This window comes from Hemicordylus capensis, chromosome 1 (genome assembly GCF_027244095.1).
Source record: "Hemicordylus capensis ecotype Gifberg chromosome 1, rHemCap1.1.pri, whole genome shotgun sequence".
In the NCBI taxonomy this organism is placed as follows: Eukaryota; Metazoa; Chordata; class Lepidosauria; order Squamata; family Cordylidae; genus Hemicordylus; species Hemicordylus capensis.
The window spans coordinates 12,418,196-12,437,418 of NC_069657.1; the positions used below are offsets into that span (position 1 = coordinate 12,418,196).

General features: G+C 45.5%; 1 long non-coding RNA gene across 1 annotated transcript; it reads left to right on the plus strand.

Annotated features, from left to right (window-relative positions):
• The first annotated feature begins 2,365 nt into the window (after positions 1-2,365).
• On the plus strand, positions 2,366-17,056 carry LOC128346756 (uncharacterized). The gene is made up of 3 exons (XR_008317175.1): positions 2,366-2,586; positions 3,446-3,554; positions 16,875-17,056. It is a non-coding gene; the product is annotated as an uncharacterized LOC128346756 (long non-coding RNA).
• Positions 17,057-19,223: the final 2,167 nt, after the last annotated feature.

The window sequence follows — 19,223 nt, forward strand, 5'->3', positions numbered from 1 at the left end:
GTTGTTGGACTACAACTCCCAACAGCCCCGGCCGCTCTTTAATCCGGCTATGGGTGATGGGAGTTGTAGTCCAACAGCTGAAGCACCGCAAGCTGAACACTCGCCGTCACCCGCGAGATAGCTGGATAGGTATACTCTTTTGACCTCAAGGAGTGGGGCTCTTTATGCTTTCATTCACATTCTACAGTGCAAGCCTGTGCATATTTACTCAAAAGTGAGCCCGTTATGTTCAGTCTATATAGGGGGCTGAAGTCTCGCTCTCACCCGTAGCCAGAAGGGATTAGGGCAGCCCAGTTTGTCTCTGCCCCCTGCATGCGGAGTCCACGCGCGTCTGCTTCGCCAGGGGAAGGCAGGGCTCCCTTCTCTTCGCCTTTTTCTTTTTCCTGGTCGTTGGGTCTGGAGTCCAGAAAGAGAGAGGTAAACACGGCTCAACTGAGGCTGTGTCGTCCCTACCTACGTGCATCTGGAAACCAGGAAAGAGCCCACATCCCTCCCTCCCTCCCACAGGAGCTGAGAAAAATGTAAAACTGCTCCGTAAGAGGGTTTCCACGCTTCTTTAGAAGTATAGACTTTCTCATGATTAACATAATATATGGTTGCATTGAAAAAAGCCCTTGTCTATGGCCACCGGAATATTTCACCCGCAAGGATGGATTACATGCTTTGCTTTTCCTCTTCTCTCTCCCCCCGCCCCGCCCATCCCGCACGCGCCCCCAGTTCTCCAAAGCTCCCTTATACACCGATCCTAAAACACATTTTACTTGAGAAGCAGCAAAGTTCCACTAACTTCAACAGACTTTACTTTCAACGGGCTTTACTTTCATGTACATCGATGAGGACACGATCCGGAGACATGAAGGCATTAAGTCACGTTGATTTCCGTGGTAGAGGTGCCGTGCATTCCTAGATATGTTTACTCAGAAGTAAGGCCCTTGCTAATTAACTGGGCTTCTGCCTAGTAAGCGTGTTTAGGACTGCCTTTAAGGCTTCATGGAAGCGTGCTTTAAGTGTGCATTCCGCACTTAACAGAGTAAGCCCTATTGAACACGATGGGGCTTACTTCCGAGTAAACATGCCCTGGGATCCGGCTGCATTTCTTTCTCCCGGACTGCAGTCGAAGGGGGTTTCGAACTAAGTGCTCCACTTTGGCAGGATCGGGTCCCGCGTGTTTGGAACCCGGGCAAGACGAGGGAGCAATTCAGAGCCGTGACCATCAATGGACGGTGGAGAGAATTGACTCCTAAAACTTGCAATGGTAGCCAAGGTAATAGCACACGTGCATTTTCTGCCCAGATTTCCTTCGGCGCACCTTCTAATCTCTCTCTCTCTCTTTGCGTGTTCAGTCATCATAAAAAATAAGCCATAGGCGGACCGCCCCCGGCCGCCCCCCCCCCGCCCCGCGCGCCTTTTCCTCCTTCTCCACTAATGTACATCCTGGATGCTGAAGTCTGTCTAAGCTAAAAAGAATTTCCTCTTTGGAGGAGAGAGCCTCCAGCTCCTTCTGTTCAGAGGAAAGTGCCAGTGATGGTAATGCAGGGTGACACTAAATAAACAGTTAAGTTGGGCTTGGAAAGATGGAGTTCATTATCCAGTGAGCTGCAGTTAAAGCCAGACCAGGAGGGGCCGGTTTGTTTTGGCGCACCGAGCTGAGCGAGGCTGCAGCCGGCTCTGTTTACCCGGCGCTCTCGCTCCACCTCCTCCGCAAAGCCACTTTTTCTTTACTTTTGGATTTCGTCAGGGTCATTTCCAAAAAATTAAAGCGCTCGTCTTTAGTGTTTTTTAAAAATATACTTTTTAATATATAATAATAATAATAATAATAATAATAATAATAATAATAAATTTGATTTCTATATAAAAAGTGTGTGTGTATATAATTGAATTTGTAATTATATATAATTACATTTCTAATTTTTGAAATGAGAAAGTCGGCACGGTTGGGGTTTCTGCGTGGATTTATTTGATGTTTAAACGGCTCCGAATTAATCTGCAATTGTGATCCAATCGCGCCATTGAAGACTGAATGCCTCGGACCAGGAGTTAGGCATGCCTGGGATCGGAGGGTGAGGCTGCAGACCGTGCGAGGGGGATAAGCCCCGCCGCACGGGAGCTTGCTTGCTGCAACATGCACCGGATCGGGCTGCGAAGCAAGTCCAGATCCGATTGTTCTGAAGTGGAAAGATCGATAGCTCGATCCTGCGTATGTTTTTACCTAGGGAAAAAGTCCCGTTTTATTCAGTGCAGCGTTAAACACGTGATTAACTCTCCCTTGCAAATTAACATTACCTAAAAATGCAAGTTTGCCCGGATCGTGTCCTACATACATATTTTTAAAGTCTTTCTTTCTTTCTTTCTTTCTTTCTTTCTTTCTTTCTCTTTCGCTCTAGTCCATAAATCTAAACATGTTTACTTGGAAGTAAATACAGTTACTATAGATATAGATGTTTGCGATCTGCAGAGGGAAAGAGGAAGGCTTTTCGGCGCGCACACTACGTTGGTCTGGAAGTCGGCTAAGGCGTTGAGAATCGCGAAGTCTCAGAGCCTCTCCGACAAAAACCGAGCAGAGCGCTTGTCCTCCTAATAAAGGTATTCGGCACGAAATCCAGCACCATCCCACTAGGTGAAACATCCAATATATACGCTTAATTTTCTTTGCAACTCCTCCCTTTCCCCCCAAGCGTGCCTCATTTTTCTTAATTTTTATTTTCGCTACCATAATTCTCCCATAGGAGCTTAAAAAGGAACCCCCCCAAAACCTGCAGTTCTTGGCATAATAAGCCAATTGTGCCAAACGTCTATTTTCCTCCTGCGAAGTTGCACAAGAAAAGAGCCGTCCCGGTAACCTAAAACGTTCGTCTTAAAAGGTGGGGGGGAGGAAAGGAAAAGGGTGGTGGTGATGGTGGAGGAGACGTGAAGGAATAATCGCTGGATGCCCCTCTTTCCGGGTAATTACGGTACTGCTGGTCTCCAATCAATCCTAATGCGATGGCAATTGGAGTCTCTGATGAATGCATCTCAGGTTTCTTGTAATGGCTCTACCACATTTTCCTGGACCTCCGTCTTTAACCTGAGATGCCAGAGGGACGGGTCTCTTCTCAGCTGCTGATTACTTCAAGATGTGGGGACTTGCTCTGGGGGAGGGGAGAGTGTCTTTGGATATTCTGAGACTGTTTGTTGTTGTTCCGAGCTGTTTATTTAATCACAGAACAAAGCCCTTGCCTGCCTGCCTTTTCTCTTTCCCCTCTAAAAACACTTTCCTCCCCAGCGGGCTGGATTCTGGCTCCTGCCTTAGCTAAGTCTGGGCCTCTGTAATATTGGCCGACCCAGTTTCCTAGCGTGTGTGGTTTAGGGCCTTTCCTGAGTCCAGATTGAAACATTTTAGTTGATTAGGCATAGGAGTTAGAAGTTAACTGATTAATCGATTTAAATCTGCATATATTTGCAGGTGGACACACAGGCCTAAAATGGCTTGCACTTTGCAGGCATGCCTCCTGAGTTCTGTACCGCAAACTCTGGACTTTCTGTGTCTGAAAGTACCCAAGAAAGCTGCCAAGGTTTGTTCGAACCCTAATCCATGCTCTCCAATGGGAGTGTTTCCCCACATTTTCCTGGAACGTAATGAAAATTTCCAGGGTTTCCCATTTTTTAAAATAGTCTGAGCAAGGTCTGGAACCTGCCAGCGAAAATAAGATGTTTCTTCTGGCTGTCCTGGTTTGGCCTGGGAGTTTCATGCCAGTGAGTGAGTGAGGCACAAGCAGCTTCATTTCTTTATCTGTAGCTATAATCAGTTTTTTAAGCAAAGCACATTCTTTGTTTTCCGGTACTGCATGTATTGTTGTTGTTGTTTTGTTGTTATTAATATGAACCATTGTATATTGCTTTCCAACAAAAACGTTCTCACAGCAATTTCAAAAGAAATAAAATAAAATAAAATAAAAGATAAAATAAAAGTCTCCCTTTCCCAAAAGGGCTGACAGCCTAAGAACAAACAAGAGACAAGGGAGGCAGCAGCAAATAGCCACTGAAAAAGACACAGAGCTGGGATTAATAGAGACTTTTCCCATGCTAAATATGAGAGCCCAAACTGAGAAGGTGCCTCTTTGCCCAGTTGGGAGGAATGCATGGAATTAGAGGAGGAATGCAAGGGTAGAGGAAGCATTCTCTCCCATATGAGAGGGAATGGGGAATGTCTCTTCTAAGATGATGCCTGACATAGGAAGTTGCCTTCGGAATGCCTCTTCTAAGATGATGCCTGACATAGGAAGTTGCCTTCGGAATGCCTCTTCTAAGATGATGCCTGACATAGGAAGTTGCCTTCGACCAAGTCAGACCCTTGGTCCATCTAGCTCAAGATTGTCTACACTGACTGGCAGCAGCTCTCCAAGGCTTCATGCAGGAGTCCCTCCCAGCCCTACCTGGAGATGCTGCCAGGGATTGAACCTGGGACCTTCTGCATGCAGAGCAGATGCTATGGCCTCATCCCCAGCTGCAGTATTATAGATTTTTAATTAACATTTAAAAAACATGTATTGCCTGATTAATTGGTGATGCCTTTGCAGTTGGTTAAAAAGCTTTTAATCAGTTCATTGATCAACTTGTTCGCCTAGACGTAACTAATGTTGTGAGTGCCAGGGCTCCATAGAGTTATCTAGTATTGCAAAGGCACACTAGAAAGGTTTCTGAGCATGTGCCGAGTGCCTTTCCTCCACCATTTTCACACTTGAAGCCAAGGCTGGACTCACCATGAAGCTGGCCACTTCAGGCAACTTGTGGGCCACATCTAAGGGGCAGCATAGCAATCAGTCCAGCTCCTCTCTCCTCATAGATGGCCTGCAGAAGGGGGAGGCAAAATAACATCCGGCTGCTTTTCCTTTTCTAATAAAAAAAGGAAGGAATGGGGAGAGACTTTCAAGAAGGAAGGCATTGGGGGGTGTTTTTAAAGAGAAAGGGGGGGGGGGGAAGGGGCTGTCATCATGAAACCCTAATGAATGCCAAAGTTCCCGCTTTGCTGGGCCAAGGTTAAAATAAAAATAAAGAACCTCAAACTGACACCCAGAGAGCTTAAGAACAGAGGCAGGAAAACAGGGCCCTCTGTGGAAGACGCTGTCCCAAGCCATTGCGTCAGGATCAAGCTGGTCACCCCAGTTCCCCCCTCACCTGAGCCTGGCCTATGGATGCAACAGAATGGGGTGGAAATTATGTAGCAAACTGGACCTGGTGCTACTTCAGACTGAAGGCCCAGGGGCATTCTATGACTCAATGCTCCCCTTTGTTAAACAGACAAACAAACAAACAAAAGCAAACAAGCAACCCTTCCCTGGTGAGCAGAAAACTAGAAGAGCAAGCGGGAGGGGACATTCTTCTCTCTCCTGAGTTCCCTTCCTTTGTTTTTTGCAGAGTGTATCCACCTGGGAGGGAGCATGCAAATCTGGCACCCCCACCCAAAGCCAGGATTCCTTTGTTCACCTCATTCTCCTGCATTTATGCATCCACCTGGAGCCATCTTGGATTAAGAGGCAAACCACAGGTTGTGGCTCTGTTTATACACGTGCATCGGTGTGAGAAACACTGATTGGTTTAAATGAACTTACTTCCACATTGCTGTGTTTTGAAGGCAGGGGTCTGATTCCTTCAAGTAGTTCTCTTTACTGAAGTTATGACCCACCCAGCATAAGCAAGTAATTTGGGGTATAAATTAAAATCAAGGATTTCTGTGGAACCAAGGGAGGAATCAATATCCCATTTGGTCATTAAATGTTTGGGTCTTCCTCTGGATCAAGGAATGGGTGAAATGTATAAACTACAGTATTACTCCTACCCTTTCTTTCTTCTTCTTTTTTAAGGTTGTGAGTCCTTTGGGAGCAGCTAACCATCTTTTCATGCCTTTTGATATGTAAACCACTCTAACTTTTGTTGTTGTTGAAAAGCATTTCCTTCCCATTAATGTCAATGGATCTTCAGTGCAGAGTATCGGACTGTACAGTTTAAGACTGCAGCCAGACGTTTTAGATCTAGCACTGAGATATGCATTATAACTACTGCAGAGTTTTAATACAACTGAAATTTTGAGAAGGGAATTAATGTAGCAATTATTTATGTATGCAATGTCATTAGGGCAGCAAGGTTTAATTGATATGTTGATTAGATTAATTACAAATACTCAACTAAAACAGGCCCCAATTAAATATACCTATACCTATACTTATACATAGATACATTTTATACAAGTGCACAGGGAAGAGGGCAAAGATTTCTCTCCCTCTCCCATAACAGTAAAACTTGGGGTCATCCTATGAAACTGATTGGATGGAGATTCAGGACAAAATTCAGGACATCAGAGGCATCCGGTGGGCCACTGTGCGAAACAGGATGCTGGACTAGATGGGCCTTCGGCCTGATCCAGCAGGGCTTTCTCACAGAACATCATACATTTATGGAACTGTCTGCCACAAGATGTAGTGATACTACTACTAATTATATTCCACTCTTCAACCAAAGTTCTCAAAGCAGTTTCCATACAAAAATAAATAATACATAAATCAAACTGTCCCCTGTCCCCAAAGGGCTCACAATCAAAAAAAGAAACATAAGATAGACACCAGCAACAGCCACTGGAGGATTGCTATGCTGGCGTTGTCTAGGGCCAGTTGTTCTCCCCCTGCTAAATCTAAGAGCATCACCACTTTTAAAGGTGTCTCTTTGCTTCATTAGCAGGGGTAGCTATTAGCCTAGGCAGCTTTAAAAAGGAGATTCGGTAAAGCCATTGAGAACAGGTCTATTGATGGCTTCTGGTCATGATGGCCATCTGCTACCTCCAGCTTCAGAAGCAGGGTGCCTCTTGTGGGTAGGCCCGCCCAAACTCCTTCAAAAGCTGAGGTGGCTTGTGGTGAAGGATTGCTCCTCCCAAGGCACATGAAGCCTGCCCGGCACCTATTCCGCCTCCCAGTCTCTGGCCCTTGATCCTGACAGTGTGTCAAGTAAAAATTCCACTTTCCTTCTCAGCCCCAATTTCTTTAGGAGGTGACTGCTCCCCATTACCCGAACTCTCCTTGGTCACTGTTTAGTTATCAAATGTGGTGATGAATTAGTTCCATGTTTTGCATGATTGTCAGGAAATCTAGGACCAACAAATGGAGGTACTTTTTCACATAACACATAATCGACTTGTGGAATTCTCTGCCACGAGATGTGGTGACAGCCAACAACCTGGATGGCTTTAAGAGGGGTTTGGATCACTTAATGGAGGAGAGGTCTATCAAGGGCTACTAGTCGGAAGGCTACAGGCCACCTACAGCCTCAAAGGCAGGATGCCTCTGAGGACCAGTTGCAGGGGAGCAACAGCAGGAGAGAGGGCACGCCCTCAACTCCTGCCTGTGGGCTTCCCAGTGGCATCTGGTGGGCCACTGTGTCAAACAGGATGCTGGACTAGATGGGCCTTGGGTGGGGCCTGATCCAGCAGGGCTGTTCTTATGTTCTTATCTTGCTTTTCCTTTTCTGTATCCTTATTGAGTGCTGATGGCATGTTCTGTAGCAACATAAAAGCTCAATAAAAATCTGTTTCCCTAGCCTTTTCCACAGCAGCCACCCCACCCACCCCCGTTCCCTTTCCCCTCTGCATGCCAAGTGTGCCGGGCAACCATTTCCTCCCCTCTCTGCTCCGGTGTCTTTTAGCTGGAGGTGGCAGCACCAACCACAGCTGCTCGGGTGAACCCTTCTTCTCAGACTGGCACTCACATAGTAGTATTGTGCTCTTCTTTCCTTTTAAAAAGGGAGGCAGCGGGCAGGAAATGGGGTGGCCACCAGAACTTCCTGCCACCGTCTTCTTTTTGAAATGGCAGGGAATGCACCAATGGTCACCAATGATCAGGTGAGGGGCAGGACAGGATGAAGCCTTTGCCTGGGTGACACAGTGGCACCCCACTGCTGCCTCTATCACCAGGTCGACTAGGGCAAGGCTTGGGGAGGTGCATGGTGGGATGGTAGCAGCGGCATGCCCACCCCTGCCTCTGTGGCCAGCTCCTCCAGTCTGTTGCTTGAAGTGGCCACTTCATCAGGCCTCATTGGTGGGCTGGCCTAGCTTGCTGGGAAGCAACTATGGGAGAGGGCTATGTCTGCATGTTCTGACCCCCGAGCTTCTTTCCCAGGGGCTCCTGGTGAACCCTATTGGAAACAGGATGTTAGCCTGGAGCAGGGGTGGGCAAACCTGGCCCTCCAGCTGTGGTTGAATGACAACTCCCATCGTCTCCAGCCACAACAACATGTTCTTACATGTGAATTGCATGCTCTTACATGTAATTACACATTCTCACATGTCAACTACATGCTCTTACATGTAATTACATTTAATTACATGTAATTGTTATAATGAAATTAATCGATTACATGTTCTACTCTCCAATAACATAGGAGAAGAGAGCTGGTCTTGTGGTAGCAAGCACAACTTGTTCCCTTCGCTAAGCAGGGTCTGCCCTGGTTGCATTTGAATGGGAGACCACATGTGAGCACTGGAAGATCTTCCCCTTAGGGGATGGTGCTGCTCTGGGAAGAGCAGAAGGTTCCCAGTTCCCTCCCTGGCAGCATCTCCAAGATAGGGCGGAGAGAGACTCCTGGCTGCAACCTTGGAGAAGCTGCTGCCAGTCGGTGTAGACAATATGAGCTCAATGGACCTATGGTCTGACTCAGTCTATGGCAGCTTCCTATTTTCTTATGTTCTGTAGTCACAAGTATTGTGGCTGGGGATGATGGGAGTTGTAGTTCAACAACAGCTGAAGGGCCAAGTTTGCTCACCCCTAGACTAGATGGACCTTTAGTTTGATCTGGCAGGAGAAGGTGGAGGAGGAGACTGAAAAGGAGGAGATGAAGAAGAAGGATAAGATGAAGATGAAGAAAAAGTCTCTTTTAAGAAGATATCTGCTATGACACATGCATAATCAGGTTTATTAAGCTTTTAATATATTTGCTGCACTTTAAGTTCATAAGATTTCTTGTTAACTTGATTTGACTGTTTAGTTTTATACACTCTGGTGGTAGTTTATTGTTTATTTTGGTTTGTTGCTGGTCGCAGGCCATAATGAACTGAACTGAACTGCATAATCTAAAATCAAATTAAGTGTACATTTTGCTTTGTAACATTGGCTGACATCCCATGCAAGGACCCATCAGCCCAATAACATTGTGTACATGCAATTTGCATAAGTTTCATTGGGTGATTGCGCTAAAAAAACCTGAAATCATTGTGGCCATGGATGCAATTTTATTATTATTATTAATTTATTTATAATATTATTTATTTATTTATTTCATTTCATTTCATTTCATTTCATTTTATATCCCGCTCTTCCTCCAGGGAGCCCAGAGCAGTGTACTCCATACTTTAAATATTTTAAATGTTGGGCTGGATTTGGAGGAGGACGTGAATTTTCCCTGTACAGCATGAACTGGTTCTTCCTTCTGAATTGTAGCCAAGAAAGCGGATCCCATCTTTCTGCCTTGGCCAGATGGTACCAGCTGGGCTCAAACCAAAGATGAGTCCTAAGGAGGAGGCAGAGATAGAACTCCTTATGCGTTAAGGTCACGTGTAACCCTGTGCTTATGGGGCTGTGGCAGCAAAGATCACAATGCAACGTGCAAGGTCATGGATGGCCAATTTCTGTATTCTCTGGGGCCACTCTGGTACCACATCTTGATTAAAACTGAGTACGGCTGGTGTGTGTGATCTGCTAATACTGGCTGTACTCATATGGCTAACCCTCATACAGAGGACACTGGGATTTAAGTATGGGCACCAACAGAGGCAGCAACCCAGAAAGGTGTGCATAGCTGTATCTGTGTATAGAGCAATACGTCTGTGTGCTCTCTGCACAGATTGTACATGCATTGAATACAGGGGTGTAGCATCCATTGTGCGAGCGGGTTCAAAGAACCTTGGCCGCCATGCCCCAGGGGCTGTGCCTGGTGCCCCAGCCACGCCTCTGTGCCTGATGTCAGATGTAGGAGTGTCTGACAGCAGATGCAGGGGGGGTGTCTGGGGTGGGGTGGGGCAGTGGGGACAGCCTGGATAAGAGCCACCGGTGTCCTTGCTATGCCACTGATTGAATATATAATATAGGGATAGGATTACAGTAAGTCAGCAACAAACCACATCAGGTTCCCACTGCACCAGTGTTCCCTCTAACAGGGATTCCCAGATGATGTTGTCTACAACTCCCATCATCCCCTGCTGCAATGGCCTTTGGCTGGGGATGTAGGGAGTTGTAGTCAACAACATCTGGGGATCGCTGTTACAAGAAACACTGTCCTGCACTCCAAAGCGCTTCAGGACTCAGCTTGCTCTCTGCCCCAGATCTCTTTCTCTATGGGCAGCTGAACCAGAGGTTCGTTGAGCCCCGGGAAGGCACACATGCCCTACTTCCAGTTTCAGGGAGGATATGCCAGGAACAGGGTGTGTGTGTCATACAAATCCACTAATCTCAGCATATTCCACCCTACATGTGGAATGGAACCCGACATCTGTAACCGAGGTCTGAAGTGAGAGACAGATGTCAGGTTCCACACCTCAAGTAGGGTGGAATATGCTGAGATTAGTGGATTTGTATGACGCACCCAATTTTGGCGTATCCTTCCCAAGACCAGAAGCAGGGCAGGTGTTTGTTCCTGGGGCTCTGATGGTTCAGCCAAACTTCCAGATGGTTGAGTTTTTGCTCACAACAACCCTGTGAGGTAGGTTAGGCTGAGAGAGAAGTGACTGGCCCAGAGTCACCCAGTGAAATTTATGGCTGAATGGGGATTTGAATTCAGGTCTCCCTGGTCCTAGTCAAACACTCTAACCACTTCACCACCACCAAAATGGCTTGTTCCATTCTCTCTCTCTCTCTCTCTCTCTCTCTCTCTCTCTCACACACACACACACACACACGTATGTATTATCTCTTATGGCTTCCCCACATGCAGAAAGATGGCTGCAGAACCATCGTCCATTAACCCTCTATTTTCTGGTCTCCAGGACTATCACCCAGTGGCCAATGTTGGCTATTTAAATCTTTTGTTGGGTGAACATTCATAACTCCAGTCTCAATAACACTATTAACCGATTACAGAAGTGATTAATCAAGTGTATTTAAATGTATTTGCATATAATAAATCACTCAGTTTAGTGCCTTCCCCTCCTGTTTTTTATTTATATAAAACTACAAAAAGGAAAAAAATTACAAAAATCCCTTTATCAACGTAATATAAACACAATCCCCCCACCACAATAGGGGAAACCCCCACCTTCTTCTAAGGATATATTGCTTCAAAACATGAAGAATTCATTAAAGTGGGACCAAATTACTGAAAAATCCTCTTTTTTCATCTTTCTGTCTCCCAGTGCTGTATAATGAGCCTTTTGGCAACTAATGCCTTCATGGAGATATTGAAGGATTTGTGCAATGTTTTATTACACTTTAATAAACAAAAGTTGCCATTCATTCTTAGGAAAAGGAAAAGGCCATCTTTAAATATTTATTTTATTTTATTTTATTTTAAATTTACTATTGCAACAGCACAGAGGTCCCTGGATGTTGCTGGATTAAAACTCCCATCCTTTGTGGCTGAGCATGATGAGAGTTGTAGTCCAGAAACATCTGGGGACCCAAGACTAGACAGCACATCAGAGTCAAAACAGCAATGTTCCTATCCTTAATTTACGCTAAGCTGGTTCAAATTGCCTCCCACCAGTTAAAAAACTAACAGGAGCCAATGCAAAGTTTAATCAGAAATGGTAGAAGATTCAATGGGAGGACAACAACAACAGAGCTTTGTGGCACCCTAAAGACTTAAGTGGGGAAATGCTTGACTAACAAGCAGAAGGTTGCCGGTTCGAATCCCCGCTGCTAATATATCAGGCAGCAGCGACATAGGAAGGTGCTGAAAGGCATCATCTCACACTGCGCGGGAGGAGGCCATGGTAAACCCCTCCTGTATTCTACCAGAGATAACCACAGGGCTTACGGCACACTTTACCTTTAAAGACGAACACATTTAGGCAGATGCTCTTGCAGACAATGACAGTAGTGCCTCTTTTCCAGCCAAGCCCAGAATAAGATGAGAGAGGCCAGGTGAGAGAACTCAGAGAAATCCGTTTCTGTTTCTCAGCAGAAGCCTGTGTGAATAGTTGGGCCTGTATAATCTGCACAGGGACCTGAACAACTCTAGGGCAAGGAAGAAGAAAAGGAGGGAGTGGGGGCAGGCACAGAAGGGACAAAGCACATTTGTGGGTGGGTGAGCTGTGTCCCACATGTTAGATTCCTGAAACAGAAATGAGGGAAGATGGGGTGGGGGCAAGCCCCCCTCACCCCCGCTGGAGTTGACCTTGCCCAGATGAACTAGACACTTGAGAAAGCCTTCCTTCCTTCTGCTTGTTTGCCCACTTGCCTGCCTTTTCTCTCTGACAATCTAAGTTTGAGGCCCTGGGCTTTTCCAGTAAATGGTAAGCAATAAATGATAGAGTTACTCGAAGAGGTTTGCTTGGTGGTGTTCTTCTCAGACATCCCACAGAACTGAGAGCCAGTGTGGTGTAGTGGTTAGGACACTGGACTAGGACCAGGGAGACATGAGTTCAAATCCCTGTTCAGCCAAAGATCTCACTGGGTGACTCCGCTGGAAGATCACAGAGTGTTAAACCCGAGGCCCAGCCTGGCAATAGATTCTTATTGTTTCTTAACACCACTTGGTGTTCTACATTCCCCCCCCTCCAAATTATAAAAACGGGGGGGGGGGATGGAGATGGGGCGGGGACGATTGTCTGTCACTGGCAGACAAGAAATCAAGGTGGGGCTGTTGCAGACAAGTCAGCCCTTTTAAGTGTGCATTATTATGACTAAAGCAATCTGCATTTTCACGGGGCATTGTTTTTCCTCCGGTTTCTCTGCATAATGGAATTTGCCGTAACTCGAGATACGGGTAATTGCAACTTTCATGCACTGCCCCTCCCCCGCTTCCTCCTCTTTTCAAAATAAGATAATGCATTTCAAATTAGGTTTGGAAAATGCAGTAGACAAATTGGGGAATGAGAGTCTGCGGGATTGATTGGGTTTTTTGGGTGTGTGTGTGATTTCTTCTATGCTTTTGGGTAAACCCATGTGGGGTACTTTGCCCTCTCGGACTGGGCCTGCATTGTGCAGCCTACAGAAAGAGGGAAGCACACCTATAAAAAGACTGTTTTATTCCTCCACCACCCCTGCCCAAAGTATATTGTGCACTGAGGGAACTCAAACGCCATGATGCAAATTCTTGATTGTGCATATGTTATGGCATCTGCCTGTTTGCATTTATATTCATTTGCATTTGAAATCCATTATTTGAGCTTTTGCTCAGTTTGGTTTTGCTTGTGGATTTGCTCCTCAGGAAACGCAGTGAAGGTAGGAGAAGGTTTCTGGATAAATACTGATCGGGGCATAGCTGGGTGGGCCCCCTCAAATTGAGGGGAGATAATGAAGAAAATAGGGAGTGGTTGTGGGGGGGGGAGCTGGGGCACCCTCAGGAGTTGGGTCCCCCGGGTTCTTTGAACCCATCCACTCAATTATAGCTAAACCCCTGATGCTGATCAAGTTGCTGGATCTGGTTAAGGGCAAGTGGATGCGGGGGGACCAAGACCAAGGATGGTGTTGGCAATCTTGGCTCTTGATTACCAGCCTTGCAGTTACAGGGTTTCACCAGAAGAGGGTTCTGTTTCTCCTGAGAGGTCTGTCTGAGAAGCCCCGCCCACAACTCTTTTGATTGGCTGTTGGTGACCTTTGAAGGATAAGAGTTTCTAGGTCAGATCCACCCTTGGCAGTAATGTCTCAACAGAGATAAGAAAATACCAGAGTGACTCATCCAATTATCCCTATAAGGATCTTCTGGGGTGACACTGGAAGCCATTTTTGGTCTCCCTCGGGCGGAAAGGAGAGCTGCGCATAGATATCATCAAAGAAATCAAATATTTTAAAGCTGTGATTGTTAAGCAACAGGTTCCCCCAGCCCAAAACACGGACTCAAAGAGAGCCGCAAGGAGAGGCATTTATGCTCTTTCTAACGCAGACCTTATTCTGTGTTGGAAGCATTAGTTTGTTTAGTTCTTAAACATTAAAAAAATTATCCTGCCAACACCAATTCCAATGCAAATAAAATTATTTTTAAAAATGACCACACTAATTAAGACCTTTGTTACATAAGAACAGCCCTGCTGGATCAGGCTCAAGGCCCATCTAGTCCAGTATCCTGTTTCACACAATGGCCCACCAGATGCCTTCAAGAAGCTCACTGTCAGCATGTGATGGCTTGTCCCCTCTCCTGCTGTTGCTCCCCTGCAACTGGTATTTAGCAGCATCTTTCCTCTGAGGCTGGAGGTGGCCCATAGCCACCAGACTAATAGCCATTGATAGACCTGTCCTCTGTGAATTTGTCTAAGCCCCTTTTAAAGTCATCCAAGCTGGTAGCCATCACCACATCTTGTGGCAGAGAGTTCCATAAGCTAAACATGCGCTGTGTGGAAAAATACTTCCTTTTGTCAGTCCTATATTTCCTGAACTTCCATTTCATGGGATGACCCCTGGTTCTAGTGTTGTGAGAGAGGGATAGGGAATTGCTCTCTGTCCACTCTCTCTACTCCATGTGTAATTTTATACATCTCCATCATGTCATCTCTTTTCCAAACTAAAAAGCCCCAGGTGCTGTAGCCTTGCCTCATCAGGAAGGTGCTCCAGGCCCCTGATCATCTTGGTTGCCCTCTTCTGCAACTTTTCCCATTCTTTGCTATTATCTTTATTTGTGGGTGAACATTCTGGTTCCCATTCATATCCGAGCTAAATTCTTGAATGCCTCTATTAATTTCCAAGGGCAGCTCCCACCTGCGAGAGAAAAAGAGTTTAAAAGAACCCAGGGCCAGCCCTAGGATTTTTGACACCCTAGTCACCTTAAGTTGTGCAGCGAGGAAATGCTTGACTAACAAGCAGAAAGTTGGTGGATGGAATCCCTGCTGGTACTATATTGGGCAGCAGTGATATAGGATGATGCTGAAAGGCATAATCTCATACTGCGCGGGAGGAGGCAATGGTAAACCCCTCCTGTATTCTACCAAAGAAAACTACAGGGCTCTGTGGGCGCCAGGAGTCGAAATCGACTTGATGGCATACTTTACCTTTACCTTAGGCAAAATTTGACTTTGGCGCCCCCCGCAGCTGAGAAGTGAAAAAACCCTGTGCTAACTGAGTAAAGAGGCACCTTTTCAAAGTGGTGATTCTCTTTATTGAGCAGGGGGAGAGCAACAGGCCTTGTCCACCCCCAGCACAGCATCCCTCCAGTGACTGTTGCTGGTGTCTATCTTATGTTTCTTTTTTGGATTGTGAGCCCTTTGGAGACATGGAAGCTTTTTATTTATTTATTTATATCTATATTAATCACTTTGGGAACTTTGGTTGAAAAGCGATATATAAATATTTGTTGTATTCGTATTTCAGTTGAGCTGCACAAGCTGCTCCTTCGCAAGTGCGAATGACCAGCCTTCACAGATGACCAACTAATGACTAGTCCATGCTGGTTTGAGGATACAGTGGGAGAGAGTTCCCCAGTCCATGGTGCAGGCAGAAATCTAACACTTTAGAGCTGAAAAGATGCTGCTGTTAATTTGGAAATCCAGTCCAATTCTTTTTGGAAATGAATGCTGAGGCAGGCAATTCATCTTCAAGAGAGAGAGTGCAGAGTATGAGACTAGCTATTTATTGGGAGCTGAAGCGCAAGGAGCAAAGACGACTGTGTATTTTGCGGAGCAGAAAGTGCAGGCCTTTTGGGGAGCAGGGTGCAGCATTACATCTTACGTTCTTAAACCCCTGTGCAGTACTTTGGGATGCAATACAAGAAGGAGAGAAATAACCATTGGCAGTGCTATATTCTGGCACTGCTTATGCACCCACCACAAGAACTGGTGCCCTAGACCAGAGATTCTCAATGCTGGGTCCCCAGATATTAATGGACCAACTCCCATAATCCCCAGGCCCAGTGGCCTTTGGTTGGGGATCATGGGAGTTGAAGTAAAATAACATCTGGGGACTCAGTGTTGAGAATCCTTGCCCTAGACCAGGGATTCTCAACGTTGGGTCCCCAGATGTTATTGGACCAACTCCCATAATCCCCAGCCAAAGGCCACTGGGCCTGGGGATTATAGGAGTTGAAGTGCAATAACATCTGGGGACCCAACGTTGAGAATCCTTGCCCTAGATGACCTCTAGGGACCAACGTTTCATCCCTGAAACGAGGGACATCCTGCGTACTGAGGGACAGTTGGCAACCCTACTAGTGGATGGGCTGACTCTGAAGAATTGGAAGTCCTACCTGTCAGTCTAGCCATGAAGTCTATGACTGCCTACCTGTCAGTCTAGCCATGAAGTCTATGACCACCTCCTGCTGCTCTTGGGCTCTGTTCCAGGGATCCTCTGACTTTGGTCTCCAGATGTTGTTGGACTATTGGACTATAACTCCCATCATTCTGTGGGATTATGGTCATTGTGGCTCGGCATAGTGGGAGTTGAAGTTCAACAACATCTGGGGATCCAAGTTTGAGAACCGCTGGACTAGCTGAGGCAGAATAAGGGTTAGGCATGTGAGCCATGAACCAGGAAAGCTCCTGCTTCAGTTCCCTGCCAGGGCAAAGCGCTATTATCTCAGGCCCCACTTTCCATCTGCAATATAAAGTGTCGAGACTGCCCTACCTTACAGGGCTATTGTAAGGCTTAGTGAAAGAATTATGTGAAGTGCTCTGAACACTTGATTTGCACAATATAATTTGTTGTTGTTACTACTACTACTACTACTATTTTTAATTATTATTAATGTTGTTATTGTTGTTGTTGTTTTAGCTCCAGCCAATTATTGGCTTAAACTCTGACTGGCAGTGGCTCTCCAGAATTTCAGACAGGGGTATTTCCCTGTCCTGCTCTCTGAAATCTTTTTCACTGGAAATGTTGGAGCTTGAACCTCAGATCTTCTGCATGCTGATTGTATGTTCTCTCTATTGACTATGGGCCCCTTTGCAAATTAAATCTGATTAAATATCTTAATTTGAATGTGCTGAATAAAAGAATGATTGCCTTTGGCTTTGGTTTCTTTCTTTGTGTTTCCATTCTTTACTAAAACGTTCAGATTTTAAACAAACCAGTCATTCCAGTTGCATCTATCCAGACTTCTTTCTCCCTGCTACAGTGTGTGTGTGTGTGTGTGTGTGTGTGTGTGTGTGTGGTGACACACCTGGATCCTGCAATTTGGTTAATCTATTCTCTCCAGAGCAAACTTCTCCCAGGGCTGCATGACTGAATGCTATTTGAGATTTGCATCTCCAGCCTTGTTTACCTACACTCTTTGCATCCTGCGAGAAAACAAATATTCCCATCAGAGGGAAGTTGTGCACTCTGCCATTTAGCTGTGATGAGAAGCAAACCAGCATCCCCGGTTTTATTTTTAAGTGTTTCCAGACTGGCCCCGATGTTAAACGAAGTGGGTCTTTGGAAAGTGGTGGGAGAGGCTGGAAGAGACCTTCATACACAGTTGGAGAGTCTAAGAGAGTTTGGGGGGTGGGGGGGGAGAGAGAGAGAGAGAGAGAGAGAGACCTTTCACCCCCCATTAGTGGTGCCATCAATGCTCAAGCAGAACAGAGCTGAGGTCATGTTACATATGGGCACACCGTCTGTTCAGCGCTCAGAACATCAGCTTTGAAATTTAAGAGAGGGGAAAGGTCATCTTTAATAAGCTGGAGTCGAGGAAGGGGGGAGGTTATCAGTTCTTTCCACACAAGCATGGTGGGTGTCCCAGCATCCACTACCGCCAAGGTCTCAACTGCTCAGACACAGCAAGCCAGCTTCAATGCTTCTGCCTTAAAAAAAAAAAAAAACAAAAAAAAAACCCCAAACCATCGGCAACAAACTGTTTATCCCACCCTCCAAAATATGTAGCTCGTCATGTTGTCCTTTAAGAGGGTCGCGGGGATCTAAAAGCCATTGGGAATGCCATTATGAGGACCCACTGAAATAACATTTAGTTGTAAGCTGCAAGGTTTTGAGTTCCCAAAAGTTCATCAAAGCAAATGGTTGAAAGGAAAGATGGGCCTGGTGTGATGTCAGAGCCTAGAGACATTCCAGGGCTGCTCAAACTTGGGACCCCAGATATTATTATTTCTTGTTTACACAGTCAGACAGGTGTTATTGACTGGTTTGTTTTATCCAGACATTGAGTCCTTCCCAAGGACCTGGGATGGCTGAATTTTATTGTCAGTTGTTATAGATATCGTCGCAGAATATAGGCTGTTCCCAGTAAAGCTGCTTTTTGTAACTGGCTGATGGTGATTTATGTGGCCCCTATGGTGTTGAGGTGCTCTTCAAGGTCTTTTGGAACTGCACCCAGGGTGCCAATGACCACTGGGATTATTTTGGTCTTTTTCTGCCACAGCCTTTCAATTTTCTTTTTCTTCTATTCTGCTATCCCCTGGTATTGCTATGTCGATTATTTTAACTTGTTTTTCTTTCTTCTCGATTACAGTTATATCTAGTGTATTGTGTGGCAGATGTTCGTCTGTTTGTAGTCAGATGTCCCATAATATTTTTACATCTTCATTTTCGACCACTTTTTCAATTTTATGGTCCCACCAATTTTTGGCTACAGGTAGCTTGTATTTTTTGCAGATGTTCCAGTGTATCATCCCTGCTACCTTGTCATGCCTTTGTTTGTAGTCAGTCTGTGCGATCTTCTTACGACAGCTGATCAGGTGGTCCACTGTTTCATCTGCTTCTTTACAAAGGCGGCACTTGCTGTTTGTTGTGGATTTTTCCACTTTTGCTCTTATTGCATTTGTTTTTAGTGCCTGTTCTTGTGCAGCCAGTATTAAACCCTCTGTTTCTTTCTTCAAGTAACCATTCTTAAGCCATTGCCAGGTCTTGGTGATGTCTGATTTCCCACTTATTTTGTGCAAATATTGACCATGCAGGGGCTTCTTTTTCCATTTTTCTGCTTGGTTCTTGACTTGTTCTTTCTTTTAGGCCTGCTTTGTTTGATATAATAATAAATAATAATAATAATAATAATAATAATAATAATAATAATAATAATAATTTCAATTTCTATACCGCCCTTCCAAAAATGGCTCAGGGCGGTTTACACAGAGAAATAATAAATAAATAAGATGGCTTCCTGTCCCAAAAGGGCTCACATTCTAAAAA